Here is a 13,645-nt window from a genome sequence, read left to right as displayed (position 1 = left end):
CAATAAAGAGCCCAGAAATAAACCCATGATTATATGATCCACTAATCTATAGCAAAGAAGGCAATATTATACAAAGTCCAAGGGCAGTCTCTGCAATAAATGATGCTGGGAATGGCCACAGTCGCCAAACTGTGGAAAGAACCAAGATGCCCTTCAACGGACGAATGGATAAGGAAGATGTGGTCCATATATACAATGGAGTATTATGCCTCCATCACAAAGGATGAATACCCAACTTTTGTATCAACATGGATGGGACTGGAAGAGATGATGCTGAGTGAAATAAGTCAAGCAGAGAGAGTCAATTATCATATGGTTTCACTTAGTTGTGGAGCATAAGGAATAATACGGAAGACATAGGGAGATGGAGAGGAGAGGGGAGTTGGGGGAATTCGGAGGGGGAGACAAACCATAAGAGGCTGTGGACGAAACAAACTGAGGATTTTGGAGGGGCAGAAGGTGGGAGGTTGTGTAAGCCTGGTGGTGGGTAGTATGGAGGGCACGTATTGCATGGAGCACTGGGTGTCGTGCATAAACAATGAATTTTGGAATACTGAAAAAATAAAATGGGTAAAAAAAGAAAAACAAATGCTGGGAAAGCTGGACAGCTACGTGCAAAAGAATGAAACTAGACCAACTTCTAGTATCATACAAAAAAAAAACCAACAACCCTCTAAACTGACTAAAGAAATACACGTAAGACCTGAAACCATAAGACTTCAAAAAGAAAATATAGGCAGTAGTTGGCCTTAGTAATATTTTTCTGGTTATGTCTTCCCAGGCAAGGGAAACAAAAGCAAAAATGAACAATTAGGACTCCATCAAAATTAAAGGCTTTTGCACAGTGAAGGAAACCATCAACAAAACGAAAAGGGAATCTACTGAATGTGGGAAGATATTTGCAAATGATATATCAATAATGGATTAATATTCAAAATATATTAAAAACACAACTCAACACCAACAAAACAAATAATACAATTAAAAAATGGACCGGAGATCTAAATCTCCAAAGAAGGCAGATAGATACATGAAAAGATGCTCAACATCACTCACCATCAGGGAAATGCAAATAAAAACCAGTATCACCTCACACATCAGTATCACTAGTACCAAAACAAAAATGAAAACAAAAAACCAACCAAACAACCAAGCAAACAAACAAAAAAACAAGAAATAACAAGCGTTAGTGAGGATGTAAAGAAAAAGGAACCCTCATGCACTGTTGGTGAGAATACAAATTGGTGCAGCCACTATGGAAAACAGTATGGGGGTTCCTCAAAATATAAAAAACAGAAATACCATGGGACACAGTAGTTCCATTGCTAGGCATTTACCCAAAGAAAATACAAGTACTAATTCAAAAAGATATATGCACCCTATATTTATTACAACATTATTTACAATGGCCAAGATATGGAAGATAGATGAATGGATAAAGATGTGGTATACACACACACACACACACACACATGCATGCGCACACATGCGTGCACGCACATACACGCACAGGACTATTACTCAGCCATAAAAGAGCATGAAATCTCGCTCTTTGCAAGATAGATTTAGAAAGTATAATGCTAAGTGAAATAAGTCAGACAGAGAAAGACAAAAACAACAGAATTTCATTTAAATGTGGAATATAAAAAACAAAACCATAAACAGACTCATAAATACACGGAACAAACTGGTGGTTGCCAGGGAGTAACAGGGAGGAGGACAGCTGGACTAGGTAAAGGGGATTAAGAAGTACAAATCTATGGTTATAAAATAAATAAAGCATGGGGATGAGAAGTACGGCATAGGGAAGATAGTCGATAACGCTACTGTAATTTTGTAGGATGACCGATGGTGACGTTTATCATGGTGAGCGCTCAGCGCGGTATAATGTGCAGAACTGTCAGATCACTTTGTTGTGTACCTGCAAGTAATACAGCATTGTTGTCAACTACACTTCAGTAATAAAGCTTTAAAAAGTAATAATAAAATCTTTGCTAGACTGTATTTAATTTAGAAAAAAATGTCTTAGTCCTTAAATATGTAAAATAAGGGTGCAGGATACAGTAGATGCTGCATCGGTCCCCCTTACTTTACTGCCTCACAAAATTTTAGTTGATCATGATGAATATAATTTTCCACTTAATCATATCTTCTCAATGATTATACTTTTATATTTAAGTTGCAATTGTTTACATATTCCTCCAAGTACTTTCAGCACTTCAAATTGATGTATTGCTGTGGTTTTTATTTATTCTTAGAAGTCTGTCTTTTTCTCCACAAAAAAGTATCAATCATCTGACAACCAATCAGATCATAAACCCTTCATATTCTTCATAGTTCAATGCTAAACACATCCATAAATTTATGATTTCTTGAAGCAACATTTATTTACTAAAAGGTTTTTTTTTATTCAACACATTTTACTTTAATTTGTTTATTTTTTCAGCATAACAGTATTCATTGTTTTGCACAACACCCAGTGCTCCATGCAATATGTGCCCTCCCTATTACCCACCAAGTGTTCCCCCAACCTCCCTCAGGTTGTTTTTCAGAGTCCATAGTCTCTTATGGTTCGCCTCCCCTTCCAATTTTTTTTTTTATAAACATATAATGTATTTTTATCCCCAGGGGTACAGGTCTGTGAATCGCCAGGTTTACACACTTCACAGCACTCACGATAGCACATACCCTCCCCAATGTCCATAACCCCCTCCCCCTCTCCCAACCCCACCTCCCCCCAGCAACCCCCAGTTTGTTTTGTGAGATCAAGAGTCATTTATGGTTTGTCTCCCTCCCAATCCCATCTTGTTTCATTTATTCTTCTCCTATCCCCCTAACCCCCCATGTTGCATCTCCATGTCCTCATATCAGGGAGATCATATGATAGTTGTCTTTCTCCGATTGACTTATTTCACTAAGTATGATACCCTCTAGTTCCATCCACGTCGTCGCAAATGACAAGATTTCATTTCTTTTGATGGCTGCATAGTATTCCATTGTGTATATATACCTCTTTATCCATTCATCTGTTGACGGACATCTAGGTTCTTTCCATAGTTTGGCTATTGTGGACATTGCTGCTATAAACATTCGGGTACACGTGCCTCTTCGGATCACTATGTTTGTATCTTTAGGGTAAATACCCAGTAGTGCAATTGCTGGGTCATAGGGTAGTTCTATTTTCAACATTTTGAGGAACCTCCATGCTGTTTTCCAGAGTGGTTGCACCAGCTTGTATTCCCACCAACAGTGTAGGAGGGTTCCTCTTTCTCCGCATCCTCGCCAGCATCTGTCATTTCCTGACTTGTTAATTTTAGCCATTCTGACTGGTGTGAGGTGATACCTCATTGTGGTTTTGATTTGTATTTCCCTGATGCCGAGTGACGTGGAGCACTTTTTCATATGTCTGTTGGCCATCTGGATGTCTACTAAAAGCTTCTTGATGAATGCATTATGTTGATTCTATGGGAAAAATTACCATAAATACTTCAAAACGACAACAGTGAGGTACACAGAAAAATGAAAAGGAAACTTCTGGTTTTTTGGAAGTTTGGTGTTTTTTTTTTCATATTGAAGTATATAAAGTTAAATTTGTGACTCTGATCCAAACTTATTTCCAAAGAATCATTGAGTTTACAAACCTCTGCTGCCCAGAAAAGTGGAAAATGACACATTTAGGGTTTTCTAAACATGATCCCTGCTCAAAATACATTATGCAGCTTTACAGTTGTTTGCCCCATTTTTGTCTTCTGGACATTTCCAAGACCACTTGTTATCATAGCTTTCTAGCTATGTTAGTGTGATTTCATGTGTTCTTCAAATGTTTAGTTGATGATATTAGTCAATTTTGTTTAAAAATAATTACTGAGCACCTACCACGTTTCTAGTAATGTTCTGGGCATATTTTTAAAAATATTTAATTAGAAAGTTTAATTCAACCAATTGAGGATTGGGGTAAGGGTAACTCCTGGAGTGGAGGTGGGTCCCTGAGAGTCAGGAGAGGGAAGCTCGTGGCCCAGCCTACTAGGGACAAGACTCAAGGTCATTTTCAGCTGAGAGATCCTTCTATGGGCTCAGGCAGAGCTTACTGGCACAGAACTTGGTTTAGAGCATGGGCCAAGCTCCAGGTGATCTGGCCCCAAGGAAGGAGAAGCAGATTACAACTTTGCCATGGGGCATAGAGCTATGACCAAAATATATCAAGTTCCTGTTATCACAGAGCCTTCATGCTAGCTGGAAAAGACAGATCATAAATAATAAATAAATAAATAAATAAATAAATAAATAAATAAATAAAAAAAATGGTCAGGCGATGGCAGGCTATGAAAGTTTGGTGAAATAAGGAAGACTGTAATGTGGGAGAGTGTTGCCATCTTCTAGAGGATGGTCAAGAGAGTCTCCTGTAATAAGATGCTATTAGAGCAGAGACCCGAATGAAGTAAGGAATGATGTAGCTGTTGGGAAAGAGTGGAGTGAGACAATTCTAGGGGAATGAATACCCAAAGCCCTGATGTCCGAGGACCTGCAAGGAGGCCAGCATGAGCGGAGTGGAGGGGCCAGGGGCAGAGTGGGAGGAGATGAGGCCAACAAGGTCAAACATTTAGACTGTATAGAACCCTACAGGCCACCTTGAAGGTTTTGTCTTTTACCTTGAGTAAGACGGGAGCCACGGGAGCCATTGAGTAAGCCATGGGAGCCATTCAGGTGGAGAAGAAAGATGGCTGGTACGCATTTTAAAAGGATCAACTGGTTGCTGTGTTAAGAGAAGATTGTAGGCAAAGGCAGGAGCAAAACGCCAGTTAGGCTTCTATTGCAGTGATCCAGTTGAGAGATGGTGGCACCTACATTTGGGCGGTGACAGTGGCGGTAGGAGGAAGATGCTAGATTAAGAAAGACTTCAGGTACAGCTGATAGGAACTCCTTCTGGATTTGATGTGAGAGAAAGTGAGGGGTCAAATATGATTGATCTTTTTTTTTTTTTTTTTTAAAGCTGGAACAACAGATGAATTGGAATTTCCATTTACCAGATTGCATGAGGACAAGGTGTGGAACATGTGTATTGGGGTTGGGTGAGGTGATGAAAATTCTAACAAGGGATGGGTTTTAGAAACGTCCAATTTGACATGTCTACAGATACTCAGATGGGAAGCAAGACATCTTAGTCTGGAGTTAAGTAAGAAGGTGAGGAGGAGGGAGCTACTTTGAATATGTGTGTGTGTGTGTGTATATATATATACACACACTATATATGTACACATACATATATAATGTATATATACATATATATATACATACATATATATATACATACACATACATATATAGTCACACAAAATGAAACGTATAGGTAAAATTAAATATCATAGGAGATCACCTAAGAGTAATTGCGGCGAGAGATGAGAAGAAAGATGAGTACTGATCCTTGTCGAATCACAAAATGTAAAGGGTAGGAAGATGAAAAGGATCCAGTAAGAGTGACGAAGGGGCTGTCCATGAAACTGAAGGGAACCCGAAAAGATAACAGCATACAGGAGACCAAATGAAGAAAGTGTTTGAAGAAAAAGGTGACAATCTATCAAATACTGCTAAAAGAGAAAGATGGGGACTGAGAAGTAGCCATGGGACCAGGGCAGTCATTGGTGGTCTTGGTAAGAATGGCTATGGGGATAAAAGCCTGATTTAAAGAGGGCTCCATATCCTATGACCCAGCAATTGCACTACTGGGTATTTACCCTAAAGATACAAATACAGTGATCTGAAGGGGCACGTGCATCCAAATATTTGTAGCAGCAATAGCCAAACTATGGAAAGAGCCTAGATGCCCATCAACAGATGATGGATAAAGAAGATGTTGTATATATATATGTGTGTGTACACACACAAACATACACACACACAATGGAACACTATGCAGCCATTAAAAACCCACAAAATCGGGCGCCTGGGTGGCTCAGTGGGTTAAGCCGCTGCCTTCGGCTCAGGTCATGATCTCGGGGTCCTGGGATTGAGTCCCGCATCGGGCTCTCTGCTCAACAGGGAGCCTGCTTCCCTCTCTCTCTCTCTCTGCCTGCCTCTCTATCTACTTGTGATCTCTCTCTGTCCAATAAATAAATTTAAAAAAAAAAACCCACAAAATCTTTCCATTTGCAATGATGTGGATGAAACTAGAGGGTATTATGCTAAGTGAAATAAGTCAACCAGAGAAAGACATTTATCATATTATCTCACTGATACGAGGAATTTGAGAATCCAGGCGAGGGGTTGTGGAGGAAGGGAGGGAAAAATAAACAAGTTAGGATCAGGGAGGGAGACAAATCATAAGAGACTTAATCTCAGGAAACAAACTGAGGGTTGCTGGAAGGGAGAGGGGTGGGAGGCATAGGGTGACTAGGGGACAGACATTGGGGAGGGTGTGTGCTATGGTGAGTGTTGTGAATTGTGTAAGACTGATGATTCACAGACCTGTACCCCCTGAAACAAATAATACATTATATGTTAGTAAAAATGATAGTAAAAAAAATAAAGAAATAAAGAGGGCGCCAGAGAATAGAGAAGAGGGGACATGAGTGCAGATGATCATTTGAAGAAATTTCACTGTAAAGAGTGTCCCAGAAGTGCATGGTAGCTGTAGAGTGATGTGTGATCAATGAACGATTACAGCATGTTGAAATCCTGATGGGACATTTGACATGGGAGAGAAAAAGAGAAGAGAGCTATAAAACAGAACCCTAGAAGTTGCTTTGGATGGCAGCACACACAGCATATCTGCAGAAATGGGAGGCAAGGCGGAGCAGGTAGGTACAGAGCCAGGCAGGGAGAGCAGATCTGGAGGAAGGAGCTGAAGTTGTTTCCCAGTTGCTTACAACTTCTAGCCAACTGAGAAAGGTGATCAACAGACAATGGCGGAAAGGAAAGAGGAACTCTTGAAGGTTGGGTACTGAAAATCTATAGGGAAGTTGCAGAGTGAATTGACTGAGAAACTCAAGTAGGACTACAGGGCATATTTGAGGAGATTATGACTTTAAAGGGAGATCAGTCACGAGTGATAGAGATGTATATTGTCCCATACGAGGATTGTCCAACAGTGTACATCAATGTCATGTGTTTCCTTGTGTTTTCTTGTGTCCAACAGTGTACATCTATGTCATTTCCTTGACTTATTCTATTACACTTCATTTAAGCATTCCAATATTTTTGTGTCTTTTCGAAAATTTGGTTAATGAATTACTGGGATTAACCATCTGGATCATTATCTTAATATTTTTATAGACAGTCAATTGTCCATAAATGATACCATTTAACTTAAAGAGATTCCCAACTTTACAGAAATGCTTTTATTTCATAAAATAGTAATTTGAGAAGTGGCCTAACAAGGTGATGGTTTTTATCATGGTAGGCCTAAACAGAAATGAATGCTGATTTTTTTCATGGCTTTCTTTACGTAATATCACACTAATCACAGCACTACTTAGGAAAAAACAATACGTTAACAAGCACACTATATGAAAACATGGTCTGTTTTGCTGTGAATAGCTGAGTTTGTTAAATTGTAATAACAAATTTTAAAAGGCCAAGGAGGTAAACTGAGTTGTGTTATAAAATTTGTTCATTTTCTCAGTCTTTATAAATTTGTAAAGTTACAGTTTATAACCTGACCATTTTTAGAATCAAACTAACTTGTAAGTCTCTAACCCCAGGCTTTGTTTCAGATGCTTTCCCGGGGATCCTGGGGATGGAATTTCTAAGGTGGGAGAGAACCGGTTAGCGATGATGATTAACTCTGCTGGGTGTCACGCTCAGATTACTGCCCCACAGCAGGCCAGGCTCATTCTCATAATACAGGATAATTAGACTGAGTTTTCCATGTAAAGGAGTACCACAGTCAGAATTTCTATGAATAAAATGATATTAAGTACCATTTGTATAAGCCTCAATAGATTGTAGATGCTGTATTTTATCTTTTCATCACACACAGCAGCTCAATGATACAGATAGGACATATCATCCCTGTTTCTCTCATTAGAGAGCTAGAACTCAGAGAAGTCAAGCAAGGTTCCCAAAGGCACACAGTAAGTAGAGGTGACAGAATTCACACCCATGTGTTCAATGACTGAGTCCATACATTGTATTATTGTGCAGGTGCCTTGGAATGGAGGGGTCCTTATTCACTGTCAGGAGCCTGGGGAGAGCCTTGCACTTCCCGCCGGAAGCCTCCAAGGCTTCCTGAGACAAGCTCAGCAGGGACACAGACCTGCAATGGAATTCTAAGTGAGAGAGTCAAGTCCTTCCCTTGAAAAGCATGCTTTATTGTTCCGAATTGTTCTGAAGTCAAACATGTGTACCTCTTCCACAGTCCAATCCAAAGTCAGATAGGCAAACTGGAGTCTAATGGGAACTGCCCTAATGACTTTAATACCTGTAATGCCACCGGACGGTGGTGCACCAGCAAAGTCCTAACAAATCCTCAAACTCCTCATGCACACTGCTTCCAGGGCTCCTCTCAGAACAGGAAGTTGTGAGTCACATTGATCAGAATAACGATCTGTATTACCAAAGTGTTTCGTTGCCCTTGAAAAGCAAAACTTGGCTCTTTTCCTTAGCTTGAAATTTTACAGAAAGACGTTATCAAAACCGAGGTCAAGGATTAATTTTTCTCGGGGCACCTGGGTGGCTCAGTGGGTTAAAACCTCTGTCTTTGGCTCAAGTCATGATCCCAGCGTCCTAGGACAGAGCCCCACATCGGGTTCTCTGCTCAGCAGGGAGTCTGCTTCTCCCTTCCCCTCTCTGCCTGCCGCTCTGCCGACTTGTGATCTCTGTCAAATAAATAAATAAAATCTTCCAAAAAAGGATTAATTTTTCTCTTAGGGGCTTAAATAATTATGAAAATGATTATTAAATCATGTTATTTCATTCATTTTATGAAAACATTATTAAATTACCAAATAATGATGAAAAATAATGGTGATAAATCTTAAGCTGAATCTGTTACATTCAGTCAACAATCCCAACGTACCAATAATGATGGACTAAGAGTAAATAAACATACATTAAATCTCAGTAGTTTATCAAGAATGGTCAGTTTTAGAAATTGCTTCCAATGAGAATTTATTTAATCACATGAAGTTTTTCCCCTTGTTGGGCTTTCTCTTTAGATCAATGAAAGATGAAAAGAATATTAGACAAGGTTAGTTCCTTGTAAAACCCTTTAAAACGATCTACTTTAAAGCCAAGGCTGAGTAAAATTCAGCCACCAATGATAGTGGTTACCAAGGTTGTTTCATATTTCCAAGCAGGACATTTAGTGGAATTTTTCAGGAATGGTAATTGTGCAGAAAAAGGAAAAACAATGGTTCCCTGCAATGGCTGCCTGTATAAATGATTTTTTTTTTTTTTTTTAGTTAGCAAAGCAGGCTATCACGTATATAATATTATTCCAGATTTTATCCAATCAAGGTTTACCAACTCCTCTAAGGTTTAGTTAGATCCTTTCCTCCAGCAACCAGTTAATACAGTCACCCTTCCTAACGTGGGCTCCAGCTGACTCCAGGCCTGGAAATCTGAGCCAGGAGGCAAGAAAAAGATATTTTTTTTTAACGGGCAGGAGTCGGGGAGGAGAACAATTCCAGAAGGAAACCCAGAGCCAGGTGTCTCTCAAAGGCAGAATGGAACATCAGAAATGAAATCAAAGATGAAGGCCAGGTAGCGAGTGGAAGTAGAGCTATCAGCAGGCAGGTGGCCTTCAAAGCCAGAGTAAGCCTCATCTCAGCAGGGAAGCTTCTTAGACCCGGTCTTATAAAAAAGGAGCTGACTTTATCTGTTCATTCATTCATTCATTCATTTGCTTTAAACCAAGCCTGAGGTCCAGACTTGTGATGCTTAGATTCAGAGGCACAAATCAAAAGAACTAAGGTAACTTAGAGATCACAGATTAACTAGTTCGACAAAGGAGAGCACTCATGGCTTGAGAAGGAAGTTGCTTACAGTCACTCACTTAAGAGCAGATCCGGTACCAGAGTCCAGATCTGTTTGTTCAAAATCCAACTTTCCTTACACCATAGCACATAAATGGAAGATACTGACCCTGAGAAAATGCAAGTTCTGATGCGCATAAAGAATGGACCTATATTTGGATGAAGGACAAGCCCCTGATTAAAGGTAGCCCTTCTAGGGTGACAAAGTAAAGAGAGACAGCATAAAAGTGAGGGGGGAAACTGCTCAAGAGGATATCCGTGGGTCCAAGGGGCCCAGAGATGAAACATGGAAGAAGGGTAAAGATGTCTTCCTCCTCCATCTCTGGTTTACTGAGATTGGACCTAGAGATATTGTCTAAACCCCACAACCAAATAAAGCTGCATTCTCATTGCCACTCTTCCAGTTGGGGTCATTTATATGTAAGAACAAAGGGGATGACACAGCAGTCAAGGACAATACCAGAAAAAATGTCTTGCCTGTTCTGTCCACCAATATTCCACAAGGTCATTCAGGTCAGCTGCGTCTATCCAGTATAGTGTGCCAAAAATAAAGTGTTTCCAGGGGTATTTTATTTCCCTTCACATCAACTTTGCTTGAAAGAAAAAGGACTGTTTCCTATCCAAGGGAAGGTCACTTGGCAATTTATTTTCACTTTCAAAAATGTGGAATAAAATGTTCATTTTTTGATAATATTTTATATCTTCATGCGTCGTATAAGGCTTAATATTAAGTGCTGCCTTGTTATTTGATGAAGTTGGGAGGGCCTCAAATGGCCTTAAACCATAAGTTCCCCTCTTCACTCTGCTCCAGAGGTCCCCTGGCTAAACCACTGTCTTTACCAAAAGGACCTGGAGCAATTCTTGATGAATCCTGGAGTAATGGGTTTCAGTTTTCAACTGAGCAGAAGGATTATTCAAACAAGCCAATCACCTTCTGCAGGAACCCAGGGCTATCCCACCTTCTTGATGCTTCAAAGCTGGCCACCCAAAGCACCTGGTTATTTGCCCTGTTCCTGAGGGCAACCCCAGCATGGTCCTGCAAGGCATGGGATGTCCTCCTCCCCACACTGTCCATCTCATCCGTTCAGTGACTTTAAAGTCTTTTGGTGAGTCCCTATTTTCAGGTGTCATGTGTTCAGCCATCCCCAGAACTCTAGTGCAGGATCTGTCCCCCACCAATGGGGTGAAGAGGCAGTGATTAAAACCCATCACATGTTCACCAACTTTCTGAACGTTTCCTCTCACTTTGGTAGAAGTCATTATAGTCAGAGAATCCAACAACATCATCATTTTCAAGGCTCTCATGAGCAGTGATAAAAAGGTAGCTTTTCAGCAACACAGAAACCAATCACTCTCCTCTCAGTAACAGCCTGCATGATTAGAGTATGAGATGCTTCACCTTCAAGCTTGCCAAACACATCCAATTCCTTTAAAGTTCCTCTTTTTTATCTATCTTCATATTTTTTTCAATCGTCCCACATGAATAATTCCTAATTTTTCCCATGTCTATTATATCATGAAGACCTAAATAGTATTATGTTAATAGTATGGCCTTGTAGAGAAGATCTGGAAATCACACATCTGAATCACACCCATAAAATAATTAATCCAGCACTCAACACATATTTATCAAGCATCTTCTATAGGCTAATGGTTTGTTGATAGTCACTGATTCACTGGTTGAGATGGAACCTCTACAAATGTGTTAATACATGCTTTATAACTTGTCTTATACTGATACATTTGTTCATCAGGGCACTTATTTCAATCTATTAAATATTAAAGGTTATTTCAATACTAATTTGGGCCATTTTGAATGATTAAATTAGTTCTCTCTTTTTAGAAGGACAGTCAAAATAAAAGGATTATATTCTATTGATCATATGTCTTATGTATTCTAAATTGTCCTATTTTCATCCCAAGGGCATTTTTATATTTTATATATTTTTTTACAAAAACAAAGCATGCATGCACATGCATAATGCACGAGGGGGAGCTGGGGTAGGGGGAGGGACAGAGGGAGAAAGAAAATCCTAAGCAAGCTCCATGCCCAGCCCACACGGGGCTTGGGGTTCCACATAATGATCCTAAGATCATTGACCTAAGCCAAATCAAGAGTTGGATACTTAACTGACTGAGCCATCCAGATGCCCAAAGGCATCTGTATTTTTAAGAACAAAAGCCAAAAGAAAATTAATTTTAAGTGTATTTTGAAGAAACTCGACACGACAAGGTTTCCAGGACTAGAAGTTCTATTTCTCCAAAGTGCTAAAAAAATTTAAAAAGCCAGTTAAGTAATAAGCAACACTTGATAAAGTATTGGAATTCTCCGTATTACATAGATTTTGCAAAACTATCTTTAAAAAAAAATACAACAAATCCTTCAAAGCCATTATTGCAATTGTATAAAGTATTATTTTGGCGTACCTATAATGCTGTAGGCATTTTCATTTATATTTTTCAATCACAGCAGTAATAAAAGGGTTCATTTTGGGTATTTATATTTCCCCCCATTAGTCGATCTAAGAGTTTTTAAGTCACTGCAAGAGTTCAGATCCCACCTGTGACTTATTAGTTAGCTTCTAGAAAGGCAAACCTCCTTGTCATTAAAGCACAAGAATTACAGCATATCTATGTCATAGGGTCATTATGGGTATTAAAGACAGAATATAGAATGAAACATTCAGTGCAGTGTTTATCAGAAGACTTGAACATATGTTAAGCATTATTATTATTGATAATATATTACTTCAGTGTTTGTCCTAGCTTTTCAGGTAATTCATCATAGGCCATAAATATGCAAACACTGGGCTCCTCAGAGGTAGCGGGTGGCATTCTTCAATTTTGTATTTCCTACATGATTCTGTAAAACAATATGCATCTGCCCCATCTATATTTTCTTCTCACAGCAGAATCTCACATCTGCCACCCATATCAATTTTTGGAATGTTGGATACTGATGCTAACTCACTGACTGATTAGAGTCGGTTAGAGTTTGTCAAGAACAGAAGTGTTGTGCCAATGCATTTTAAATATTTACGCAGGATTCTCAGTTATGCAGACTGAGGGCAAACATTATATACTGTTTCCTTGACAACATTCATCTCATAGATGAAAATCCTTCTTGTGTTTACTACAACTTCACTATCTTTATTTCTTTTATTGTCTTTTATTGTTACTTATGTTTTGGTCCTGACTAAGTGAAAGCCAAGGGAGGTTTTATCTCCTTAAGACACAAATAAATAACTGTATCAGGCAAATAAACAACTGTATCAAAAAATTAGAACTTTACTTACTCTCCTACTTCTGTTTATTCAAGTGGCAGTTAATGGGGTTTTGCATGCACTGTACCTTTTGGGAATGATCTCCACATGGTGGAAAATGAATGATTTCTACCCTTAAAATTATTTGGGGAAGATATTAATACATACAATCCAGGCTCTCACCACAGAACATTAGTTTGTCTCTTTGAACCAGTGAAGGTCGTACCACCAACAGTTCTTCAGAAAGAATAAATCATTAGAAACAGGCAGAAGCAGTGGGTTTCCAAGCTGAGCGAGCACAGAATCCCCTAAAGAATTTGTGTTTAGTACAGATATCTGTGCGCTCCCCCACACTTAATATATCAGCATCTCTACAGGGCAGGACTTTCATACTTGTGCCTCTGGAAAGAA

Source organism: Meles meles, chromosome 12 (assembly GCF_922984935.1).
Source record: "Meles meles chromosome 12, mMelMel3.1 paternal haplotype, whole genome shotgun sequence".
Taxonomy (NCBI): Eukaryota; Metazoa; Chordata; class Mammalia; order Carnivora; family Mustelidae; genus Meles; species Meles meles.
This window is presented reverse-complemented; position numbering follows the sequence as displayed.